The 26,894-nt window shown below is 46.6% G+C and overlaps 1 protein-coding gene across 14 annotated transcripts in view; it reads left to right on the top strand.

The window, feature by feature from the left end:
• The window catches only part of ERC2 (ELKS/RAB6-interacting/CAST family member 2), a 2,157,515-nt gene that overhangs the window by 52,891 nt on the left and 2,077,730 nt on the right, over positions 1 to 26,894 (top strand). The window contains exon 2 of one of the 14 annotated variants that reach the window (XR_010186946.1): positions 16,615 to 16,696. The exons of the other annotated variants lie outside the window; for them this stretch is intronic. The gene's annotated coding sequence lies outside the window, so the exon portion shown is untranslated. The remainder of the gene's footprint in view (positions 1 to 16,614; positions 16,697 to 26,894) is intronic. 14 annotated transcript variants of the gene reach the window in all.

The following is a 26,894-nucleotide window of genomic DNA, read 5'->3' as shown; positions in this document are numbered from 1 at the left end:
ACTGAGTTTCCTGGGTCAGATCAGCTGACAGAAATCATGACGGAAAAGAGGCTTGGGCTACGCCCAATAGGAAGTTTAGAATTCCTAAGAAATGAAATTCAAATTATCCTCTTCCAGCTGGGGATAGTTTAAAAAGGGAGGTGGCTCCTAAAGTAGATACGCATGTGATTCGATTAGTGCGAAAATCTACATTACCTTTGCCTTCAACATCATTAAATGATGTCACGAATAGGAGAGTGGATGGTTTTCTAAAAAACAATTTTTTCCCTGTCTGGGGCAGTCATAAGGCCAGCTATGGCTTCAGCTTGGATGGCAAAGGCAGTGGCTGCCTGGGCTGATGCATTGGAGGGGGATTTTTCAATAGCATCTAGAGAGAAAAAAATCCCATATAGCACATATAAAACAGGTTACAATGTTCTTGGAAGAAGCGGCATTGGCTATGGGTACTTTTGCCTCCAGGGCATCAGCTTCAACAATAGCTGCTCGCAGAGCAGTTTTTCTGCGTACGTGGAAAGCTGATTCAGAATCTATGAAGGTTTTAGAATCTTTGCCCTTTTCTGGAGATATTCTTTTTGGTAAAGAATTGACAGATATTTTGAAGTTCGAAGCAGACTCCAAGAAGGTATAGTTTCCTTCCACATACAATTTCAAACCTAATGTTTTGGCTTTTTGACCCTTTCGATCTCAAGGAAAAGCTAAAGGAAAAAGTGATGGTAGGCAATCACAATACAACAAGTCTGGTAGGACTAAAAAGCATTGGGCTACCAGAGGACCGGTTGGTAAAACAGATAATAAGCCAACAGCCTGATGGTGCGGGCCTCCACCTGGGGGATCTTTTTTTGTACCAGCCCATCTCGGGTAGAGACGAAGGCCAGGGCTTTGCAAGAGGCAGTACAGAAATTGCTTCAGTCAGGAGTAGTCATTCCAGTTCCTCCTGCACAACGAGGACAGGGTTTTTACTCCACCCTGTTTCTAGTTCAGAAGCCAAATGGGTCATTTCAGCCCATTCTCAATCTCAAAGTGCTGAACAAATACATTTGAGTACATCGGTTTCATATGGAGCCTTTACGTTCCATCATTTTGGCCATGGAGCCAGGGGATTATATGGTATCCCTGGATATACAGGATGCTTACCTACATGTTCCTATAGCACTGTCCCATCAGTGCTTTCTCAGGTTCACTATCCTCCAACAGCATTTTCAGTTCCAGGCCCTAACTTTTGGGTTAGCCACAGCCCCCAGAATATTTACCAAGATTATGGTGGTAATGGAAGCTTATCTCCGCCAGCAGGGGATAAGAATTTTTCCATACCTTGATGATCTTTTAATCCTGGCACAGTCGCAGGAATTGCTCCTATGTCATCTGCAACAGACAGCAACGTGTCCGCAATGGGTGGCTCATAAATTGGAAAAAAATCGTCTTTGGTTCCGTCACAGCGGACGACTCGCTTGGGGGCTGTACTGGATTCAAGTCTTCAGAGAGTCATTTTACCTCTGAACAAAATATCTAAGGTTCCGTCAAGGATTCAGGACTTGCTACACAGTCAAAAGGTATCCATGCATGCAGCAATGCGTGTGATGGGTTTGATGGTGTCAACATTTGACGTGGTGGAGTATGCACAGTTCCACTCGAGGCCTCTGCAGCATCTGATTCTTGCCAAATGGAATGGGTTGCATCAGATGATAAAAATACAGACTATGGTTCTTACGATAGAAGTAAGAAGGTCATTAGCCTGGTGGCTACAGACATCCCATCTGGACAAGGGGAGACCCTTTTGGATATCAGATAGGGAAATTCTGACAACAGATGCCAGTCTCCAGGGCTGGAGATCAGTGTCAGGAAGGTTGTGTTTCCAGGGGCAATGGACCAAGGAAGAAGGTCGCCTGCCAATAAATATATTGGAACTTCGGGCCATATACATGGCACTGATTCAGACAAAGGACATTCTTCAAGGAAAATCAGTTCAGATCCGCTCGGGTAATGCGACGGCAGTAGTGTACCTCAACCATCAGGGAGGAACTCGCATCCGAAAAGGGATGAAGGAGGTAAGTCACATACTAAAGTGGACAGAACTTCATCATCCAGCCTTGTCCGCAGTGTTCGTTCTGGGAGTCCTAAACTCGGAAGCGGACTTTCTCAGTTGACATGCCATTCAGGCAAGCGAATGGGCTCTACACCCGGAGGTCTTCCAGACTCTAGTAGACAAGTGGGGGTTGCCAGAGATAAATCACATGGCATCCCGTCTGAACAACAAAGTGCTCGCATATGGGTCAGGAACAAAGGATCCAAGAGCGATCTTTGTGGATGCCCTGTCGGTGAGATGGGACTTTCATCTGGCTTATGTGTTTCCTCCAATCACCCTATTACCCAGGGTGGTGAGAAAGATAAAGCAAGGGAAAGGTGCCGTTATACTAATAGCTCTGGCCTAGCCCAGAAGGCATTGGTACACAGTTCTGCAGAGAATGTCGATGGATGCTCCTCGTCTGCTCCCTCAACATCCAGATCTACTGATGCAGGGTCCTTTTTATCACAGACATCTGGATCAACTGTCTTTGATGGCGTGGCTCTTGAACCCTCTATCCTGAAGTCAAGCGGATTCTCACAACAGGTAATTCAAACAATGCTCAGAGCAAGGAAACTTTCCTCATCTCGCGCTTATTACTGAATATGGCAAACCTATATTCATTGGTGCAGTGACCGGAAAATGAACCCTACGTCTTTCAGAGTTTCCAGGGTCTTAGCACTCCTTCAGGCAGGAAGGGATAAAGATTTGAAGGTGGCTTCCTTGAGAGTGCAAGTGTTGGCATTGACTGTATGGTTCCAAAAGAGAATTGCTAACTTATAGGATATGTGTACTTTTTTCCAGGGAATGCTGCGCATTAAGCCTCCTTTTGTTCCTCCTACAGTGCCTTGGGACTTAAGTTTAGTCTTGAAAGCCCTTCAAGTTGCCCCATTTGAACCACTTAATAAAGTGGATCTTAAATGGTTGACAGCTAAAGTTCTCTTTCTGCTGGCTATGGCGTCAGCTAGAAGAGTTTCAGATTTAGGGGCATTGTTATGTTGTTCCCCATTTCTGATTTTTTTTATCTAGGTAAAGCAGTTCTCAGAACTAGATCTGGGTATCTTCCTAAGGTGGTGTCTAAATTCCACCTCAATGAAGAAATTGTAGTCCCGGCTTTCCAGGTACCGGGCCTTTCTGTGGGAGATGCATCGCTGGACGTGGTCTGTGCCTTAAGGATCTACATGGATCGTACCAGTGCCATCAGAAAGACAGATTTTTATCTTCATTCTCTACGGATTTCACAAGAGAGGATGGCCTGCTGAAAAGCAGACACTGGCAAGATGGCTTCGGATGACTATTTCAGAAGCATATTCTCAAGCTGATCTCCCTGTTCCGGCTAATGTCTCTGCTCACTCTACTCGTAATGTAGGTCCTCCATGGGCAGCACAACGTGGTGCTTCAGCAGAACAGATATGTAAGGTAGCCACATGGGATTCCATTAACACATTCATTAGACATTATGCCATGGATACCTTTGCCTCTCATGACGCTGAATTCGAGCGAAGTATTCTCCTGTCCAATCAGTAGCGTCCCCACCACTAAATTGCTTTGGGAAATCCCATTGTTATTCTGTGGATAATCTGTGGTCCCTGCCGGAGAAATATACGTTATGGTAAGAACTTACCGTTGATAACGGTATTTCTCCTAAGTCCACAGGATCCACAGGGATCCCACCCTGACGCACCTGATTTGAGGATCTTTTACTCACTTATTACCTCTTCCTTCTTGTACGGAAAGGTATGCATGTGTGTTCTTCTCTCCTGATTAGGGCTATCTATGATGCTCCTGCCTTGAGCTTTGGAATACAACTGATTTGCCTGAGCCAGGAGGCGGGGATATATGGACTGGCCCGTTGCATGCTGGGAGGACGAAAAGCTTTGACTGATTGGTGCAAATCTGCTGTCGCTTCTTCATATCCAATTGTTATCCTGTGGATCCTGTGAACTTAGGAGAAATACCGCTATCAACGGTAAGTTCTTACCATAACGTATATATTTTTTGATCAATTCATTTCTACGTGGATTAAATAGCGCTGCTCATCCCCGACTAGTGGATTTTCTTCTCAACCCCCTCCCCCCCCCTCCTTCTTCCCCCCGTAGTGGTACAGGCTCCCATCCAATGCTATTTAATCGATGCAAAATTTAATCAAGCCCTTTGTTTCAATGAACGTCTCTATCACTAATGTAGTGCCACTGCTCCTTTCTGTCACCCCACCCTAGTGTTTGGGATAGAGTGTCGTCATCAGCCTCAGTACCTGTGCCCACTTCTGTGACATCACAAGTTGGAGAAAGTTGGCTGGTCTGATTAAAAAGTTGGTTAAGGGTATGGAGTCACTGTTCGAGACACCTGGTCAGTTGTATGGTTGGAGTGAAGTTGGTTTGGTACATGGCCAGCTTTCGCCTTGCCTTTGGTACATGGCCAGCTTTTGCCTTGCCAATCACCGATGTATTCACGTATAGTGATGTACTGATCCCGCCTACTTTGTTGTTGGCTCCGCCTACAGTTGATTTAGTGACGCCCACATGAGACCACTTCCAGAAATTATTGCAGGGCCACTTTTAGTTCCCAATCCGTCCCTGAACACACCCCACCCAAAGCTAACTCTATCTGCACATGTTACATCTGCCCCACCTACAGTGCAGCATGCTTTTGCCCAGTTGCTTGCTTTTTTGCTTTACTTACAAACATAAATCAGGTCCACAGTGTAAAGTTTGAGTCTTTTCAGTTTTAAAAAGGAGCCATTCCTGAATTGTTGTGTGTATACTTCACAGGTGTTGCTATATCATTTTTACCACGCATCTTTTCCTCTGGTTATTCAGCCACATTTTGCACTTACACAGCAGCTCAATGCAACAAGAGGCTTCAGGTGGAAGAGAGAGTGTGTAGACCAGCGTTTTTCAACCGGTGTGCCGCGGCACACTAGTGTGCCGCCAGCGGTTGTCAGGTGTGCCGCAGCCTGCCACTCGCGCGGCTCACCGGCCTCCAGAGATGCCCTGCACAGTGCTCCGCCGCCCGCCGACAGTGCTCCGCCGCCCGCCAAAGATACATGGATCCTTCTCCTGCCGTCGTGCACGGGCAGCACAGTCCGCTCTCCTGCTGCCCAGTCCGTGACCTATGGTGACGTGCTGATTGGTCACTCATTCTACGTCTCATTTCCGCCCGCGCTTGGTGCTGGTGTATGCTGCAGCGTGCGGACTGCCCTGAACTGCTGTGCTCATCCTAATCCTACTACAGCTCAGATATACAGGACTCCGGACTGACATTACAGTGGGGCTGTGAGTACTATACTATTACAGGGGAGGAGGGGGCAGTGTGTGTGTGCCATTACTGTGGGGGCTGTGAGGGGGGCAGTGTGTGTGCCATTACTTGTGTGTGTAGGGGGGGGGCAGTGTGTGTGTGCCATTACAATGGGGGCTGTGAGGGGGGCAGTGTCTGTGCCATTACTGTGTGTGTGTGTGTGTGGGGCAGTGTGTGTGTGCCATTACGAGGGGGGCAGTGTCTGTGCCATTACTGTGTGTGTGTGGGGCAGTGTGTGTGTGCCATTACAATGGGGGCTGTGAGGGGGGCAGTGTGTGTGCCATTACTGTGGGGGCTGTGAGGGGGCAGTGTGTGTGCCATTACTGTGTGTGTGTGGGGGGGCAGTGTGTTTGATAAATGTTGAGGCTAATGTATTTGATATCTGTGGGGACTAATGTGTTCCCCCCCCCCCCCCCCCCTCATGGGTAACTGATAGCGTGCCTTGGGAATTTTAAAGTCTTGTTAGGCGTGCCGCGAGTCAGGAAAGGTTGAAAATCTCTGAGCTAGACACTGCATCTGGCTTCACATCTGATGAGATGTATAGAGGAGAGCAGAATTCGGGTCTGACAAGCTGTACCTGCCCTGTGACAGTTCTATCTGTGCTGCGGGCTGGTGATTAGGATCATTGCATGGCTATTTTGAGAGGAATTTTACTTTGTTCAAGATCCAACTGTAAATGAGAATATTTCGTATCTGCTTGGCAGACATGAATTTCCCAGTTGCTCCGCTGCGTTCCTTATCACAAATAACCAGGCTGGTATCATTATGATTTGGAACACCGGTTGTCTAGGTTTAAAAGTACCGTACATTCTGACATTACGTGTTAAGTTGCTAATTCGTGTGTTGAACGCCGCCGATGCCCTGTGTATTTATGGTAACTAACTTCAGCTTCTTTTGTGGGTTTTCGGTAATTATTACAGGAATATAAATGGCTGCAGTTTTAAAGAAAATAAACAATCTGAAAATTCTAAATTTTGTCAGCAGAATCTAGCAAAGCAGTAAATGTATACAATCTGTTCTTATAGAAATTAATTTATTGATGTTTGGTAAGAATAACTAAAGGATGCCCTGATTTAAAGTGTTCTTCTTTACAAGTATGATACTATTGTGCTGATTACAGAGTAATAGATGTGTATGATATAATAATCATTTAATTACATTTTTGTGTAAATGGAGACTTTAATTGGTTGCAATTTTCTGTAACCTTTACTTCCTGGGTTATAATGTAGCTACTGTTTACTCACTGTGGAGGCAGCCATTTTGTGGACTGTCAATATACTAGGAACTTGTGACATCACCTTGACAAGGCACAGTGTGATTTGACTGCATATTGGTTTAGCCCATTTAATGGCGTCACCAATGAATGAAGACAAACTGTACCCTTTTTTCTCTATCGTCCTAGTGGATGCTGGGGTTCCTGAAAGGACCATGGGGAATAGCGGCTCCGCAGGAGACAGGGCACAAAAAGTAAAGCTTTTCCAGATCAGGTGGTGTGCACTGGCTCCTCCCCCTATGACCCTCCTCCAGACTCCAGTTAGATTTTTGTGCCCGGCCGAGAAGGGTGCAATTCTAGGTGGCTCTCATAAAGAGCTGCTTAGAGAAAGTTTAGCTTAGGTTTTTTATTTTACAGTGATTCCTGCTGGCAACAGGATCACTGCAACGAGGGACAGAGGGGAGAAGAAGTGAACTCACCTGCGTGCAGGATGGATTGGCTTCTTGGCTACTGGACATCAGCTCCAGAGGGACGATCACAGGTACAGCCTGGATGGTCACCGGAGCCGCGCCGCCGGCCCCCTTGCAGATGCTGAAGTAAGAAGAGGTCCAGAATCGGCGGCTGAAGACTCCTGCAGTCTTCTAAAGGTAGCGCACAGCACTGCAGCTGTGCGCCATTTTCCTCTCAGCACACTTCACACGCAGTCACTGAGGGTGCAGGGCGCTGGGGGGGGGCGCCCTGGGAGGCAAATGAAAACCTATTAAAAGGCTAAAAATACCTCACATATAGCCCCCAGAGGCTATATGGAGATATTTAACCCCTGCCTGGATTCACAAAATAGCGGGAGACGAGCCCGCCGGAAAAGGGGCGGGGCCTATCTCCTCAGCACACGGCGCCATTTCCTCTCACAGCTCCGCTGGTCAGGACGGCTCCCAGGTCTCTCCCCTGCACTGCACTACAGAAACAGGGTAAAACAGAGAGGGGGGGCAAATTTAATGGCAATATTTTGATATATATAAAGCAGCTATAAGGGAGCACTTATTATAAGGCTATCCCTGTCATATATAGCGCTTTTTTGGTGTGTGCTGGCAGACTCTCCCTCTGTCTCCCCAAAGGGCTAGTGGGTCCTGTCTTCGTGTAGAGCATTCCCTGTGTGTCTGCTGTGTGTCGGTACGTGTGTGTCGACATGTATGAGGACGATATTGGTGTGGAGGCGGAGCAATTGCCAAATATGGGGATGTCACCTCCTAGGGGGTCGACACCAGAATGGATGCCTTTATTTGTGGAATTACGGGATAGCGTCAACTCGCTTAAGCAGTCGTTTGACGACATGAGGCGGCCGGACAATCAATTAGTGCCTGTCCAGGCGCCTCAAACACCGTCAGGGGCTGTGAAACGCCCTTTGCCTCAGTCGGTCGACACAGACCCAGACACAGGCACTGATTCCAGTGGTGACGGTGACGAATCAACCGTATTTTCCAGTAGGGCCACACGTTATATGATTTTGGCAATGAAGGAGGCGTTACATTTAGCTGATACTACAGGTACCACTAAACAGGGTATTATGTGGGGTGTGAAAAAACTACCTATAGTTTTTCCTGAATCAGAAGAATTAAATGACGTGTGTGATGAAGCGTGGGTTGCCCCTGATAAAAAGCTGATAATTTCAAAGAAATTATTGGCATTATACCCTTTCCCGCCAGAGGTTAGGGAGCGCTGGGAAACACCTCCTAGGGTGGACAAGGCGCTAACACGCTTATCTAAACAAGTGGCGTTACCCTCTCCTGAGACGGCCGCACTTAAAGATCCATCAGATAGGAGGATGGAAAATATCCAAAAAAGTATATACACACATGCAGGTGTTATACTACGACCAGCTATAGCGACTGCCTGGATGTGCAGTGCTGGGGTAGTTTGGTCAGAGTCCCTGATTGAAAATATTGGTACCCTGGACAGGGACAATATTTTACTGTCGTTAGAACAAATAAAGGATGCATTTCTTTATATGCGTGATGCACAGAGGGATATCTGCACACTGGCATCACGGGTAAGTGCTATGTCCATTTCGACCAGAAGAGCTTTATGGACGCGACAGTGGACAGGCGATGCGGATTCAAAACGGCATATGGAAGTTTTGCCGTATAAAGGGGAGGAGTTATTTGGAGTCGGTCTATCAGATTTGGTGGCCACGGCTACAGCCGGGAAATCCACCTTTCTACCTCAAGTCACTCCCCAACAGAAAAAGGCACCGACTTTTCAACCGCAGCCCTTTCGTTCCTTTAAAAATAAGAGAGCAAAGGGCTATTCATATCTGCCACGAGGCAGAGGTCGAGGGAAGAGACAGCAACAGGCAGCTCCTTCCCAGGAACAGAAGCCCTCCCCGGCTTCTACAAAAGCCTCAGCATGACGCTGGGGCTTCCCAAGCGGACTCGGGGACGGTGGGCGGTCGTCTCAAAAATTACAGCGCGCAGTGGGCTCACTCGCAGGTAGATCCCTGGATCCTGCAGATAATATCTCAGGGGTACAGGTTGGAATTAGAGACAGATCCACCTCGCCGTTTCCTGAAGTCTGCTTTACCAACGTCCCCCTCCGAAAGGGAGACGGTTTTGGAAGCCATTCACAAGCTGTACTCTCAGCAGGTGATAGTCAAGGTACCTCTTCTACAACAAGGGAAGGGGTATTATTCCACTCTATTTGTGGTACCGAAGCCGGATGGCTCGGTAAGGCCTATTCTAAATCTGAAGTCCTTGAACCTGTACATAAAGAAGTTCAAGTTCAAGATGGAGTCACTCAGAGCAGTGATAGCGAACCTGGAAGAAGGGGACTTTATGGTATCCTTGGACATCAAGGATGCGTATCTCCACGTTCCAATTTACCCCTCACACCAGGGGTACCTCAGGTTCGTTGTACAAAACTGTCACTATCAGTTTCAGACGCTGCCGTTTGGTTTGTCCACGGCACCTCGGGTCTTTACAAAGGTAATGGCCGAGATGATTATTCTTCTTCGAAGAAAAGGCGTATTAATTATCCCATACTTGGACGATCTCCTAATAAGGGCAAGGTCCAGAGAACAGCTAGAGATGGGATTAGCACTATCTCAAGAGGTGCTAAAGCAGCACGGATGGATTCTGAATATTCCAAAATCCCAATTAATGCCGACAACTCGTCTGCTGTTCCTAGGGATGATTCTGGACACGGTTCAGAAAAAGGTTTTTCTTCCCGAGGAAAAAGCCAAGGAGTTATCCGACCTGGTCAGGAACCTCCTAAAACCAGGAAAGGTGTCTGTACATCAATGCACAAGAGTCCTGGGAAAAATGGTGGCTTCTTACGAAGCAATTCCATTCGGCAGATTCCATGCAAGAATTTTCCAAAGGGATCTGTTGGACAAATGGTCAGGGTCGCATCTTCAGATGCACCTGCGGATAACCCTGTCTCCAAGGACAAGGGTATCTCTTCTGTGGTGGTTGCAGAGGGCTCATCTATTGGAGGGCCGCAGATTCGGCATACAGGATTGGATCCTGGTGACCACGGACGCCAGCCTGAGAGGCTGGGGAGCAGTCACACAGGGAAGAAACTTCCAGGGAGTGTGGTCGAGCCTGGAAAAGTCTCTTCACATAAACATTCTGGAACTAAGAGCAATCTACAATGCTCTAAGCCAGGCGGAACCTCTGCTTCAAGGAAGACCGGTGTTGATCCAGTCGGACAACATCACGGCAGTCGCCCATGTAAACAGACAGGGCGGCACAAGAAGCAGGAGTGCAATGGCAGAAGCTGCCAGGATCCTTCGCTGGGCGGAGAATCACGTGATAGCACTGTCAGCAGTGTTCATCCCGGGCGTGGACAACTGGGAAGCAGACTTCCTCAGCAGACACGATCTTCACCCGGGAGAGTGGGGACTTCATCCAGAAGTTTTCCACATGCTAATAAACCGTTGGGAAAGACCAATGGTGGACATGATGGCGTCTCGCCTCAACAAAAAACTGGACAGGTATTGCGCCAGGTCAAGAGATCCGCAGGCAATAGCTGTGGACGCGCTGGTAACACCTTGGGTGTACCAGTCGGTGTATGTGTTTCCTCCTCTGCCTCTCATACCAAAGGTATTGAGAATCATACGGCAAAGCGGAGTAAGAACGATACTAGTGGCTCCGGATTGGCCAAGAAGGTCTTGGTACCCGGAACTTCAAGAGATGGTCACTGACGATCCGTGGCCTCTACCTCTGAGAAGGGACCTGCTTCAACAGGGTCCCTGCCTCTTTCAAGACTTACCGCGGCTGCGTTTGACGGCATGGCGTTTGAACGCCAGATCCTAAAAGGAAAAGGCATTCCAGAAGAAGTCATTCCTACCTTGATTAAGGCAAGAAAGGAAGTCACCGCGAAGCATTATCACCGCATTTGGCGGAAATATGTTGCGTGGTGCGAGGATCGGAGTGCTCCGACGGAGGAATTTCAACTGGGTCGTTTCCTACATTTCCTGCAATCAGGATTGTCTATGGGTCTCAAATTGGGATCTATTAAGGTTCAAATTTCGGCCCTGTCAATATTCTTCCAAAAAGAATTGGCCTCAGTCCCTGAGGTCCAGACTTTTGTCAAAGGAGTACTGCATATACAGCCTCCTGTGGTGCCTCCGGTGGCACCGTGGGATCTAAATGTAGTTTTAGATTTCCTCAAATCCCATTGGTTTGAACCACTAAAAAATGTGGATTTGAAATATCTCACATGGAAAGTGACTATGTTACTGGCCCTGGCTTCCGCCAGGAGAGTATCTGAACTGGCGGCTTTATCTTATAAAAGCCCTTATTTAATTTTCCATTCGGATAGGGCAGAGCTGCGGACGCGTCCGCATTTTCTCCCTAAGGTGGTATCAGCGTTTCACCTGAACCAGCCTATTGTAGTGCCTGCGGCTACAAGCGACTTGGAGGACTCCAAGTTGTTGGACGTTGTCAGAGCTTTAAAAATATACATTTCAAGGACGGCTGGAGTCAGAAAATCTGACTCGCTGTTTATACTGTATGCACCCAACAAGTTGGGTGCGCCTGCTTCTAAGCAGTCGATTGCTCGTTGGATTTGTAACACAATTCAACTTGCACATTCTGTGGCAGGCCTGCCACAGCCTAAATCTGTTAAGGCCCATTCCACAAGGAAGGTGGGCTCATCTTGGGCGGCTGCCCGAGGGGTCTCGGCATTACAACTCTGCCGAGCAGCTACGTGGTCAGGGGAGAACACGTTTGTAAAATTCTACAAATTTGATACCCTGGCAAAAGAGGACCTGGAGTTCTCTCATTCGGTGCTGCAGAGTCATCCGCACTCTCCCGCCCGTTTGGGAGCTTTGGTATAATCCCCATGGTCCTTTCAGGAACCCCAGCATCCACTAGGACGATAGAGAAAATAAGAATTTACTTACCGATAATTCTATTTCTCGGAGTCCGTAGTGGATGCTGGGCGCCCATCCCAAGTGCGGATTATCTGCAATACTTGTACATAGTTATTGTTAACTAATTCGGGTTATTGTTTAGGGAGCCATCTTTCAGAGGCTCCTCTGTTATCATACTGTTAACTGGGTTTAGATCACAAGTTGTACGGTGTGATTGGTGTGGCTGGTATGAGTCTTACCCGGGATTCAAAATCCTCCCTTATTGTGTACGCTCGTCCGGGCACAGTACCTAACTGGAGTCTGGAGGAGGGTCATAGGGGGAGGAGCCAGTGCACACCACCTGATCTGGAAAAGCTTTACTTTTTGTGCCCTGTCTCCTGCGGAGCCGCTATTCCCCATGGTCCTTTCAGGAACCCCAGCATCCACTACGGACTCCGAGAAATAGAATTATCGGTAAGTAAATTCTTATTTTAAATCAGAGTTAACATTCCTTTTGACAGCTTTAAGACATCAACCTCTATTACTTCAGCTGCTGGGGCTAATTGCCAAATTTTTGCAAGTAGTTGATGTATTTTGTGGTTATACTCCCTATCAATAAAATTATAATGGTATTTTTTGCAAGAAATTGGAGATTCACATTCAGATATGTCCTCTCTCTCATCGTTGCTGAATTCACATTAAACAGTCCATCTAGTGGCGCCTAGTCGTGAGCGGGTGTACTAATGCCATGCGTGTTTTACAGGCTGCAGAGGGGCATTAGGAAAAGGACCAGATTCAATTGCCTGGTTGAACGCTTATGACCTGCGGATGATCATTTGCCCACCCGTGATCTAGAAGTAGATTTACTAGAACATCTTAAAAGTAAAAGTGGAGGTGTTCCCCAAAACAGACAATCAGATTTTGGGTATTACAGGTTGAGTATCCTATATCCAAAATGCTTGGGACCATAAGTATTTTGGATATCGGATTTTTCCGTATTTTGGAATAATTGCATACGATAATGAGATATCATGGGGATGGGACCCAAGTCTAAGCACGGATTGCATTTATGTTTCATATACACCTTGGGGGTCATTCTGACCCGATCGCACGCTGCAGTTTATCGCAGCGGTGCGATCAGGTCAGAACTGTGCCGATGCCGCAGTGCGCCGGAGCATGCCAGACGGCCGGAGGCCGTCGGGCCGCTGCGATTGCCTCTGCCTGATTGACAGGCAGAGGCAGTTGCTGGGTGGGGGGGCGGAACGGCGGCGTTTGGCCGCCGTTTCGTGGGCGCGGTCTTGCCAACACAGGCGTGGCCGGACCGAACGGGGGGCGGGCCGCAGCGGCTGCGTGACGTCACACGCAGCCGCTGCGGGCCGGGGAGCGATGAGTAGCTCCCGGCCAGCACGCTAAAGCTGCGCTGGTCGGGAGCTACTCTTGAAGTGCAAAGGCATCGCCGCTGTGCGATGCCTTTGCACTTCTGCGGGGAAGGGGGGGGCGGAACTGACATGCGGGGCGGGATAGCCCTGTGCTGGGCGTTCCCCCGCATGTCAGTGTGTGTATGATCGTAGCTGTGCTAAATTTAGCACAGCTACGATCATCTCGGAATGACCCCCCCTTATACACACACAGCAGGAAGGTCATTTTAGCCAATATTTTTAATAACTTTGTGCATTAAACAAAGCGTGTGTATATTCACACAATTCATTTATGTTTCATATACACCATATACGCACAGCCTGAAGATCATTTAATACAATATTTGTAATAACTTTGTGTATTGAAGAAAGTTTGTGTACACTGAGCCATCAGCAAACAAAGGTTTCACGATCTCACTCTCGCGCAAAAAAAATCCGTATTTCGGAATATTTGGACATGGGATACTCAACCTGTATTATCTAGTACAATTTACAAAATTATCGCTATTTCCTGATTGGCTGCTACGGGCAACACCTCCAGTTTTCTCTTTAGTGGGGGAATTCAATTGATCGCGGGTAAATGTCGGCACAGAGGCTACTCAGTTATCCCTGATAAGCTGGTGTGAGCCACGGCTTATTGGGGATTTTGCTTTTCCTGCCAGTGAGCCCATTTTTGGACAAACCTGTGTGTTTTCGAGAGAATGTTTTTTGTTTTTTTTTGGTAGCCAAATTGGATAGCTCAATAAACCCCCCCCAGAATAAATATTAGGAAACATTGGTAAAAACGTCCGTTTGTCACTCCTGATTTTATTCTCTACTAATTGAATTTTCCACTTAGAATTTCTAATAAACATACCCCTTAGTCTACTTATATAGGGACCTTTAGGAAGACTACGTTCTCTTGAATATCTGAGAGACCCAGGCCATTGTACAGAATGTCACCGCCACTAAAGAGGATGTGTCTGCAAAGAAGAGGGATGAGACAAAGACAATTTTAGTATTAAAACGGGTTTTACAGCAAATAAGTAGTATGATACACTTAGCATTAGATGTGCTATCTCTATATACAGCAGAAATGGTACTTTGTTGTGACAGGTCCATTCTAATAATTATTGTGTTGCATTTTATTACAGAAATGTTGTTGTCTTTTTTTTTTTTTTTTTTTATAGCTTTACTTAAATAAATCAAAGGATTAAAATAGAGTCTTAGGGGGGTATTCAATTGGTGCCGTTTCATTTTCCGCATGATTGTAGGTTGAATTTACATTCAACCTATTCAAAGCCTGTTCAAATTTTTTGGCTTGTCAAAAAATCCACCCTGGTGTAAACCATGTGGTTTGCCGTATTCGCCGCCGATCCACGTGTTTTGACGAATTTGCAGGCGCTTTCCACAGTGTTTAGGTCCGTTTTCGCCCATACCGATATGACAAAAAAAAAAGTAAAAAAGGCATGGCGAAAATGAAGCAAAAAAACTATTGAAAATGCCCGCTATTGAATACCAAACGGTCGAATTAGTGTTGATTTTCCGACTGTCGGAAAACTCGACACTAATTGAATATCCCCCTTAGTATGTAATTGAAGATGCTGTCATGTTACTTAGGTTGTTATTTTTGCCATATTTTTATTATTTGTGAGGTTAATAGATTGAAACCTTGCTTTTTTCAAATGAGCTGTTAGTTGTAAATGACATAGCAGGTAACAGTACATTTATTAGGTTAGTGTTACAAAGTAAACCTCTTGTCTTCTAATTTCAGTTGCAACAAATCAGTGATGTTTGCTTGACAGTGTTTTGAGTGGTAAAATTAGTTGTTTTAATTTAGTATATGTAGGGTTCAATTATGTTAATGCAAGTTTTTTTCGGGTGTGGTTCATCAAATCGACAGTGTCTAGGTCGACAATGTTTAGGTCGACCACTATAGGTCGACAGTCACTAGGTCGACATGGATGGAAGGTCGACAGGGTTTCTAGGTCGACATGTGCTAGGTCGACAGGTCTAAAGGTCGACATGAGGATTTTTTTTTTTTTGTCGTTTTCTTCGTAGAGTGCCCGGGATCCCAAATTAGTGCACCGCGTCCCCTCGCATGGCTCGCTTCGCTCGCCATGCTTCGGGCATGGTGCCTTCGCTTCGCTCGGCACACTTTACCGTTCCAATCGTAGTCCACGTGGATCGTTAAGTATGAAAAAATTCAAAAAAAGAAAAAAAATGTGAAAAACTCATTTCGACCTTTAGACCTGTCGACCTAGCACATGTCGACCTAGAAACCCTGTCGACCTTCCATCCATGTCGACATAGTGACTGTCGACCTATAGTGGTCGACCTAAACATTGTCGACCTAGACACTGTCGATCTTCAGACCGGATCCCGTTTTTTTCATGAAACACGCATACAGTATATAACGCGAATGCGCTCCTTGCATAATGCACTAGGAGGCGCTTTTTGATCCGTTTGTTTTCAAGATTTTGTACTGATGTGAACCATCGGATTGAATGAAAAAACCTGCCACTGTTTATCACGGGAAGTGCACATTCTGAAAAAAGGACGTCATTATTCTATATATTGTTTTGAATTATTTCACGTTTATAGCATCTATATCACCACTGTTTAAAAAATATATATATACAGTATGTGTGTGTATGTATATATATATAAGAGAGAGAGAGAGAGAGAGATGTGATGTCCTGTAGTTTGATTATCTGAATATATATATTCCTGTAAAAATCCTCTGAGTGCCATCCCATCTATCGTTTGTATTGGTGGGTTCACCGTGTTGGTCGTGGGAATCGGGGTATTACCAACAGACTCATTGAGTGCCGGATCAAGTGTATATATATATATATATATATGTGTGTGTGTGTGTGTGTGTGTGTGTATATATATATATATAAAAATTACAGGGCCTCCGGTTAATACATTGGTGTGCAGGTTGGAGTTCTACAACAATCTATTTAAAAGTCGGCATTTTGAGACTTACCAAGCTTCTGTTAACACGTGTATAGCTCATGTAATAGTCCCACACTGTTCATTAGATTCTTCACTTTACTTGCCCAGTGCGGGAAGGTCTCTTTGCCCATTGATGTGTTTTAGTTGTTCTTTCAATTTTTATTTCATTGCTCAATTGAGAAGAATTTATCAAATTGTCGTTGTCTGTTTTCTTTTTATTCTTGTAGAAAAATAAGAAAAGAATCAGTATGTGTCTTTTATAGATGACACACATTTCTTGAGTAGTGTGCATGAACAAGATTTTTTAATTAACTTTGAGCTCTTCCAACCATAGGGCATTCTGCATAAGAGATTGACAATTTGAAGATTTGGGATCAGATATTTTGTGTATTACATGACTTTTCAGGAAATTGCAGGTAGGCTATCTGCTTAATAAATCATGTCCTTTTTTTGCCCTCAGAGAGGAATTATTTGTAGAAAGAACATAATGTACTTCCTACTATGACATTGATGTTGTACAAAATTCCTTATGTGCCTGAGTTGGCTGTACCAAATGATTTAGGATATATTGATTAATCAGAACTCTGTATTCATCAGAAGTGCTTCTTTATCAGGTGTTTGGTCACATATTGTTCCGATGTAGTGTTCTATGAGGAAACCCCCCACATTTGGTTCCCAATCAAAAACAAAAAGGGCAAAAATTAATCATTAAAACAATATCAAGCAAATCCCAGTATAGTAAAAGAGCATCTTTTGTAGATTCTTAATGAAAGCCTTTGTAATTCACTACCGATCCCAGTAGAGGGCAGTATAGTACTTGTATTGTGGTGAGATCAGCCGTGGTGGACAGTTTGCAGGTAGTTTTGTGTAATTTTAGAAAATATGCTAAATGTAACTAGTGCATACTTGTGTATTATAGTATTTCCTAAAAGTTGATAAACCTTCTTCACAATGAACATTTAAAAAAAAAGTTTTCTAGTTAAGTTTTTCCTTTTTCAATCAGGCACCTTTTGTGGACGCATAAGTGTTTTTATTCCTCCATTGCTTTTGTGTCTCCCCCTCCTCCTTCATACCCTCCTCCCACCTCTTACAAAACTCCAGGGGGAGTAAAGGGTCACAATCTGACTACTGGATATTTATGGGACTGTGTCTGCTTGAAAATGACCCTGCTGTAAAAAGGGTTTACATTTGTCATTCATGTTTGCTCTAAATTTAAGAATTTTTTATTTTTTTTAAAGAGAGGAGAGGACATTCATTGCAATTGAGGGGTCATATGATTGGTAGTTCACAACATAATGATATGCCGCCCTCTTTTGTGACGGAGGTACTCTCCTCTGTTTATATCTTATTCCACCAATGTCAAGAGCAGAATTCCATATTTACAGAGATATGTTGCAAACGGGATCCGATCAATTTGCCGGCTGTCGGGATCCCGCCGGTCAGGATACGAATGTCGGGATCCCGGCAAAACAGGACTATTCCCACTCGTGGATGTCCACGACAACCACAGAGTGGGAATAGCCACTGAGCCTGCAGTGTTGCGAGCGCATCAAGCCTGCAAGGGGACTGTTTGCTCTTGCCCTGCTGCCGGCATTCTGGCGGGTGGGATGTTTTTTACATGTCTCAGATAAGAGTCCTTATTGTATGCAGTTTGCTTTATAAAAATAGTCACTAGTTTGAATTGTGTTAGAAATACTCTACAGGTCAACTGGTTTAAGAAACAGTCCACAGTATAATCCTAGCTGCTGTCATGTACTGCAGATACATCACTCCTGGATTACTGTTCAATAACCTCTGTCAATACAGTGTAGAAATCATATCTGTCTGGACTGTTAGTTCTATTTTAAGAGCCATAACAATGTCCTTTTAATCAGCAATACCCCTTTCAGATTGACAATAGCCGGGTCACACCCGGAAATGTGTACACAGGTGCTTCCCAGGAGGGACCCGGCTTGAGACCTCTTCAGACTTGCGGACCGACCCGGCATATTGCCGGGTTGGTGATGTCACCGCTGACACTACAGGAGGCGGTGCTAGGAGATAATCATCTCCAAGCACCGCCTCCTCCTATGCATAGAACGGGTGCCGGGTCGCCTTGACCCGGCTTACCCCGTTCACACTGCGGGCATCCCGGGTCAATTCCGGCTTCAACCCAGGTCGAGACCTGGGATGAAATGCCGGGACGCTCGACCCGGGATATTCTTTCAGGACCCTTTCACGCTGAGCAAATTCCCAGCTTGATGCGCGTTCATGTGCAATAACCCGGGGAATATTTGTCAGTGTGAAAGGGGTATAAGTTGATATTACCAGTTTAATATGGTGATGCATCAAATAGAATGAATGGGGAGATATGAGACATAAGATCACCAGGGAGAATACAATGTATTACTATAAATACAAAGAATCAATCTTATTCAAACAAAGGTGTAAAGGTGCATACACACTTGTGGAGAAAATGAGCAACTCCGCTCATTTTCCACCTTCCTGAGTGACGTTGCTCATTTTCTCGGCAAGTGTGTATACCGCCAGCGACGATCGATGCGCAGCAGTGCATGCATGCTCAATCTGGACTTGCGTCCAGGAGCTGCATGCACGGCCGGCTGCTGCGTGACGTCTCTGTGCTATATGAACGGTCATATCGCTCAGTGTGTATGGGCGGCCGCCGAGCGCCCGGTTCGGGAAGAAACAGTACACAACATCGCTCGTCTAGTGTGTAGGCAACTTAAATCCCTTAGGCCCGCTGCGTCTGTTCGGCACTGTTGTGTCTAATGTGGTTGTTTTCACTTTCGTGGAAACACAAGATCCAAAGAATTAAAAATGCAATCACGTTGCAGTATGTCCAGAATTTCCAATCCTCCAAGCTGATGTATGTGGGTTTCTGTTTACTATTTCTCCTCGTTAGGGTAGAAGGGCTTCTATAAATATCCTTCCAGGCTGTCACTCTTAGTTTCCCTCATACACTGTTCTAGTTGATATGTAAGGAAAGGAAGCACATATAGGGGAATACTTATTATCAGGACTTTGAGCCTTATTCAGCTTTATTCGCAAACCAAAAAAGCAAGCAATTAGTTATGGAGGCCCTTATTCAGATTTGTTAGCAAACCAAAAAAGCACTGTAATGGGCAAAACCATGTTACACTGCGAGTGGGACAGATATAACATGTGCAGTGCAGGGGGGGGGCGATGTAACATGTGCAGAGAGAGTTAGATTTGGGTGGGGTGTGTTCAAACTGAAATCTAAATTGCAGTGTAAAAATAAAGCAGCCAGTATTTACCCTGCACAGAAACAATATAGCCCACCCAAATCTAATGGGCCCTACACACTGGCCGACATCACTGCACGATATGAACGATCTCGTTCATTAATAAATGAGATAATGTTCATATCGTGCAGTGTGGAGGCACCAGCGATGAACGATGCGCGGCAACAGCCTCCCTGCTTCGTGGGACTTAGGCGGGGAGTAGTGTCCGCCCTGAGGGGTTCGAGCCACTATCTCCGCTGACAGGACACTGAGCTCCTGAGGGTGATGATCATTATCCGCCCAGGCGACCGCTCACTCCCGCAGCATGCCACCATCCCATAACAGATCCAGAAGATTCCGGTGGCGAGTGAGTCACCGCGCCCCCACAGCAAGCAGGGAGCCGGTGTGAAGATGTGAGAGCGCAGTACTAGCTGCGCTCCGGAGGCTCAGCGGTACACAGTGCGGCGCTTTGAGGGGCGCCCTGAGCCAGCGCCTATACCCTTCACTGGTCACCAAGGCTGTCAGGGACCTCGGTAACTCTGCCAGCACCATTCCTCAGGCCAGTATAAAGAAGTGAAGAGTGGGAAGCAGTGCCATGTTCAGGGGGCGGAGCTTCTCAGAGCGGACCCAGCAGCGTTCAGCGCCATTTTCCTGCCTGCAGATCCAGTACAGAGACGCTGACAGGGAGAGCTGTCTCTCCATGCAACTCCAGCTATCCTGTGCGGTACCAGGGGGTTGTAGAAGAGGGGGGGAGGCTGTCTAAATACTGTATTAAGGTACACTGTCAGCACCAGGTAGTTGTATTATATCTACCTAGGGAAGTGCTGTGTGTGGGTTGGCTCCAAACTCTGTGTTTCTCTGTGGCATACTTGGGGGGAAACTGTGTGTGACATTTTCCTGTGTGTGGGTGTTTGTTTCTCACATAGCCATCTCTAGGGACTCTGTGTCTTATGCTGCAGAGGACATTTCCTCTCAGGAGGAATCCATTTCATGTACACAGGAATGTAATGTTTTGTCTCAGATCCCTATTACTGTGCCTGAGTGGTTGACCTCTATTAAGGGAATGATCTCTCAGATCTCTACTAGGGTAGCTCATACTGAGACTGAAACTCAGGTGTTAAAGAAGTCTATGGCAGTTTGGTCGGGTTCTGTCCCTATTCCTTCAAAATCCCCTAGCATATACCCACAAAAACGTGCACTTGCCCAGATTATGCAAGATGACACGGATACCGACTCTGACACTGCTGACGGTGATGGGGATGTGCTGAGGGGTGCGGCATCCCTGGCTAAGGGGGTGCAGCTCATGACTGAGGCTATTAGAGATGTGTTAAACATTTCTGACACAACACCTGAGCAGGTTGAGGAGGCTTACTTCACAGATAATAAGAAAGCCTCGCTAACCTTCACTGCATCTAAAGAATTAAACGCTTTATTTGAAAAATTCTGGGAGAACCCGGAGAAAAAATTCCAGATCCCCAAAAGGGTTTTGGTTGCCTTTCCTTTCCCTGAGGAGGATAGAATAAAATGGGAAAATCCACCCATAGTTGACGCATCTGTTTCCAGACTGTCAAAGAAGGTGGTTTTACCTGTTCCTGAGTCTACCGCGTTAAAAGAACCGGCTGATCGTAAGATTGACACTACGCTCAAATCCATTTGCACTGCTTCAGGGTTGAGACGCACTATTGCCTGTGCATGGATTTCTAAAGCTATAGCAAAGCGGTCAGGTACGTTACTAGAGTATTTGGATTCAATGGATAGAAGTGACATTTAATTATTTTTACGTAACATAGAGGATTCTGCGGGGTTCATGGTGGAATCCATGAAGGACCTGTGGGTACGCTGCCTGCAAGAGTATCTTCCATGTCTGTCTCAGCTCGCAGGGGTCTCTGGCTTCGCCAATGGACGGCAGACGCGGAATCCAGGAGAAGTGTAGAGAACCTACCCTACACAGGTCATGCTCTATTTGGGTAAGCATTGGATGTGTGAATTTCCACTGCAACCGTGGGTAAGTCACCTTTTCTTTGCTCAGCTACGCCTTCTACGAAGAAACCCTTTTCTTTATCTGCATCACAGTCCTTTCGGATCACTAAGACAAAGTCCAAGCATCCTACCACCTTTTTTAGAGGTGATCGTGCAAAATCCAAAAAGTCTGCACCCGCAAGCTCCCAGGACCAGAAACCGGCTTCTGGTTCCTCAAAATCCTCAGCATGACGGTGGTCCGCGAAACCTGGAAGATGGGCTGGTGGGTGCGAGGCTCAGACGTTTCAGCCACGTCTGGGTGTCGTACGGCCTGGATCCCTGGGTACAGGATATTGTGTCCCAGGGGGTACAGACTGGAGTTTCAAGACCTTCCGCCGCACCGATTCTTCAAATCAGGCTTGCCAGTTTTGCTGACACACAGGGCTATCCTACAGGAAGCCATCCAAAATTTGGAAAAGTCACAGGTCATTGTCCCTGTTCCACCTCATATGTAAACCAAGGGGTATTCAAACCTTTTCGTGGTACCGAAACCGGATGGTTCGGTCAGACCAATTTTGAACTTGAAATCGTTAAACCCTTATCTGGTGGAGTTCAAATTCAAAATGGAGTCTCTGAGAGTGGTGATCTCAGGTCTGGAGGAGGGAGAGTTTCTGGTATCCCTGGATATCAAGGATGCATTCCGATTTTGCTGCCACACCAGGCTTATCTCAGATTTGCACTGTTGGACTGTCACTATCAGTTCCAGGCACTGCCATTCGGCCTCTCCATGACACCGAGGGTGTTCACCAAGGTGATGGCAGAGATGATGGTTCTCCTCCACAGACAGGGGGTGAACATAATTCAATATCTGGACGACCTGCTGAAAAAGGCATCATCCAGGGAGAAGTTGTTACAGTCCATTGCTCTCACGACTCATCTACTCAGGGAGCACGGTTGGATCCTGAACCTTCTGAAGTCACATTTGGAGCCGACAAGGAGATTGTCGTTCCTGGGAATGATCCTCGACACAGAGGTGCAGAGGGTGTTTCTACCGGAGGAGAAAGCGTTGGTGATTCAAACAATGGTCCGGGATGTCCTGAAACCAGCCCAGGTATCGGTGCATTAGTGCATTCGCCTTCTGGGGAAGATGTTTGCCTCTTATGAGTCTCAACAGTATGGAAGATTTCATGCTCGTTCATTCCAACTGGATCTCCGAGACAAATGGTCTGGATCTCACCTACGCATGCACCAGAGGATACGTCTGTCGCTGAAAGCAAGGATTTCACTTCTCTGGGGGCTGCAACTGCCTCACCTTCTGGAGGGCCAAAGGTTCGGGGTTCTGAACTGGATCCTTCTAACCACGGATGCAAGTCTCAGAGGTTGGGGCGCAGTCACCCAAGGGTAAACCTACCAAGGAAGGTGATCAAGTCAGGAATCCCTTCTTCCAATAATACAACGGTCTTCTACAAGCAGCACCACTTCTGCAAGAGCAGGCCATTCAAGTGCAGTCGGACAATGTAACAACGGTGGCCTACATAAACCGACAGGGCGGAACGAAGAGCAGAGCTGCAATGTCAGAGGTAACAAAAATCCTCCTCTGGGCAGAAAGGCACGAAGTGGCGCTTTGAGCAATCTTTATTCCGGGAGTGGACAACTGGGAAGCGGACTTCCTCAGCAGACACGATCTCCATCCAGGAGAATGGAGCCTCCATCCGGAGGTGTTCACGGAGGTGACCAGTCATTGGGGCGTATCTATAAATATACATGATGGCCTCGCGCCTCAACAAGAAACTTTGGAGGTACTGTTCCAGGTCGAGAGACCCACAAGCAGTGGCGGTGGATGCCCTGGTAACGCCGTGGGTGTTCAAGTCAGTGTATGTGTTCCCTCCACTTCCACTCATTCCAAGAATACTTAAGCTTGTAAAAAGAACAAAAGGTCAGGCGATCCTCATTGCTCCGGACTGGCCAAGGAGGGCTTGGTACGCGGATCTGCTGGATCTATTGCTGGAAGATCCAAGGCCTCTTCCGCTTCGGGAGGATATTCTACAACAGGGGGCGTTCGCTTATTAAGACTTACCACGGCTACGTTTGACAGCATGGAGGTTGAACGCCAGATATTAGCTAGGAAGGGCATTCCGAACAAGGTTATTCCTACCCTGATACAGGCTAGGAAAGGAGTTGCGTCTAAACACTACCATCGTATTTGGAAAAAGTATGTGTCTTGTTGTGAATCCAAGAAGTTTCCTGCGGTGGAGTTTCAACTTGGTCGGTTTCTCCTCTTCCTGCAAGCAGGTGTGGATATGGGCCTGCGTTTGGGATCCATAAAGGTCCAGATTTCGGCTTTATCCATTTTCTTCCAGAAACAATTGTCTGCCCTCCCTGAGGTTCAGACATTTTTGAAAGGGGTTCTGCACATCCAGCCTCCCTTTGTGGCGCTGACGGCACCCTGGGATCTTAACGTGGGGTTGCAGTTCCTGCAGTTGGATTTTTGAGCCCTTACAGGAGGCTGAAGTCAAGTTTCTCACGTGGAATGCTGTCACTTTGTTGGCCTTAGCTTCTGCTCGACGTGTGTTGGAGTTAGGGGCTTTGTCCTGTAAAAGTCCCTACTCTATCTTCCATGAAGATAGAGCTGAGCTCAGGACGCGTCAGCAGTTTCTTCCAAAGGTTGTGTCAGCTTTTCATATCAACCAACCTATTGTGGTGCAAGTGGCTACTGACTCCTCATTTGCATCAAAGTCCTTGGATGTGGCGAGTGCTTGAAGATCTATGTGAAGAGGACTGCTCGTCACAGAAAATCGGACTCTATTTGTCCTTTACGATCCCAAGAAAATTGGGTGTCCTACTTCTAAGCAGACGATTTCTCACTGGATCAGGTTCACTATCCAGCATGCATATTCTGCGGCAGGATTGCCGTGTCCAACATCTGTTAAGGCCCACTCTACTCGTAGGGTGGGGTCTTCGTGGGCGGCTGCCCGGGGTGTCTCGGCTTTTGCAGCTTTTCCAAGCGGCTACTTGGTTGGGGTTGAACACGTTTGCAAAGTTCTACAAGTTCAATACTTTGACCAAATTTTAGGTCCTCAGAGGCCAATCAGCTCTGCAGGAGCCTCCGCGCTCTCCCTCCCATTCTGGGAGCTTTGGTACATCCCCATGGTACTAATGTGGAGCCCAGCATCCCCTAGGACGTAAGAGAAAATAGGATTTTAATGACCTACCAGTAAATCCTTTTCTCGTAGTCCGTAGAGGATGCTGGGCGCCCGCCCAGCGCTTCGTTATCCTGCAGTGGTTCTTTGGTTCAGTACTGCTTTGTTCTTGGTTAAGTACTGCGTTTCTTTACTGGGTTCAGTACTGTTTCAGTTGTTGCTGAGTTTTCAGTCTAGTTAGCCTGGTTTGCCTTATTTGTGTGAGCTGGTATGAATCTCGCCACTATCTGTGTATTTCCTTCCCTCAAAGTATGTCCGTCTCCTCAGGCACAGTTTCTAGACGGAGTCTGGTAGAAGGGGCATAGAGGGAGGAGCCAGCCCACACTGTTAATCTCTTGAAGTGCCAATGGCTCCTAGTGGACCTGTCTATACCCCATGGTACTAATGTGGACCCCAGCAACCTCTACGGACTACGAGAAAAGGATTTACCGGTAGGTAATTCAAATCCTATTTTTACAATGCTCATTTGTCTAAATCCACCTCCTCTCCGCTTCTTTTGTCATTTGGAGAATGAGCAGGCTTGGTCCTAGTGCCTCAGTTGTTTTCTAGAACTGTTCTCTTGAAAAAGTGAGCTCTTTTGCATTTCAGTAAAACTGCTACATGGCTACACCCACATTTTATCTATCCTCTCTGGATCTTTCATCACCGGTCTTGTTAGTGAATGTCTTTGTGCCATTTCAAATCGGAGCTACTAAAAGTTTATAGACACTGCAACCTGACAGCTCTGTTCTAATCTCCATATCAGCGGTATTTACAGACTCCAGTGTAAAACAATCAACTAATATAATATACCATTAACAAAACTGCGAAAACTCATCTTGTCACTCTCACCCTCACTAATCACTGCCATTCCTAGTTACAGGAACTGTATCCTTCCAAGCCTCCTGTGCTTGATTACTACATTGTTCAGTAAAAACAAACATTTATTCTCTACATATACTGACCCCCAAACCAACAGTGGTGAGTCCAGTATGTCGTCTGTGGCACTAACAAACCGGTATCTCTTCCATCTTTGGGGCAGATGAATTAAGCCTGGAGAAGTGATAAAGCAGTGATAAGTGCAAGGTGATAACACACCAGCCAGTCAGCTCCCAACTGTCATTTTTCAAATCCGTAATGATTGGTTGGTGCGTTATCGCCTTGCGCTTATCACTGATTTATCACTTCTTTATCCCTTCTCCAGGTTATTACATCGGCCCCTTTATTTGGTAATGCCCAGTCGTGTTGTATTACTGTGTTTTCCACAATTGTAATTTTGCATCGTTTGCTAGCTCTATGTAAGTACATATAGTACTAATAAATTAACTCCCATTAATGGTCCAGCTGCCATAGTGAGTACTTACTTTATCACTGTCTGTAGTGATACTATGTGGAGTAAACTGGGCGTAAACAGAATCAAATACTGATGATTTAATAGAATTATTATTATGATATTTATTTATTTTTAAGTAGCAGGTCCACATTTTCTTTAAATAGTAAGGGCCTAATTCAGATCTGATCGCAGCAGCAAATTTGTTGGCTAATGGGCAAAACCATGTACACTGCAGGTGGGGCATATATAACGTGCAGAGAGAGTTAGATTTGGGTGGGGTGTGCTCAAACTGAAATCTAAATTGCAGTGTAAAAATAAAGCAGCCAGTATTTACCCTGCACAGAAACCATATAACCCACCCAAATCTAACTCTGTGCACATGTTATATCTGCCCCACCTGCAGTGCACATTGGGGGTCATTCCGACCCCATCACTCGCTGCAGTTTCTCGCAGCGCAGCGATCGGGTCGGAACTGCGCATGCACTGGTACCACAGTGCACCGGCGCATGCCATCCGTTGTTGCCTAGCGATCGCCACTGAGGCAGGGGCGGCCGCTAGGCGGGAGGGGGCTGGACGGCGGCGTTAAGCCGCTGTTTAGGGGGCGCGGTCCGGCCAACGCGGGCGTGGCTGGACTGTTGGGGGGTCGGGCCGCGGCAGCTGCGTGACATCACATGCAGCTGCTGCGGGCCGGGGAGCGACGAGTAGCTCCCGGCCAGCACGCTAAAGCGCTGGTCGGGAACTACTCTTGAAGTGCAAAGGTATCGCTGCTGTGCGATGCCTTTGCACTTCTGCGGGGAAGGGAGGCCAGCACTGACATGCGGGCGGACTAGCCCTGTGCTGGGCGTCCCCCCGCATGTCGGTGTGAATGATCATAGCTGTGCTAAATTTAGCACAGCTATGA

The sequence above is a fragment of the Pseudophryne corroboree genome, chromosome 9 (assembly GCF_028390025.1).
Source record: "Pseudophryne corroboree isolate aPseCor3 chromosome 9, aPseCor3.hap2, whole genome shotgun sequence".
Classification (NCBI taxonomy): Eukaryota; Metazoa; Chordata; class Amphibia; order Anura; family Myobatrachidae; genus Pseudophryne; species Pseudophryne corroboree.
The sequence above is the reverse complement of the archived record's forward strand: the minus strand, read 5'-3'. Positions and strand labels throughout refer to the sequence as shown.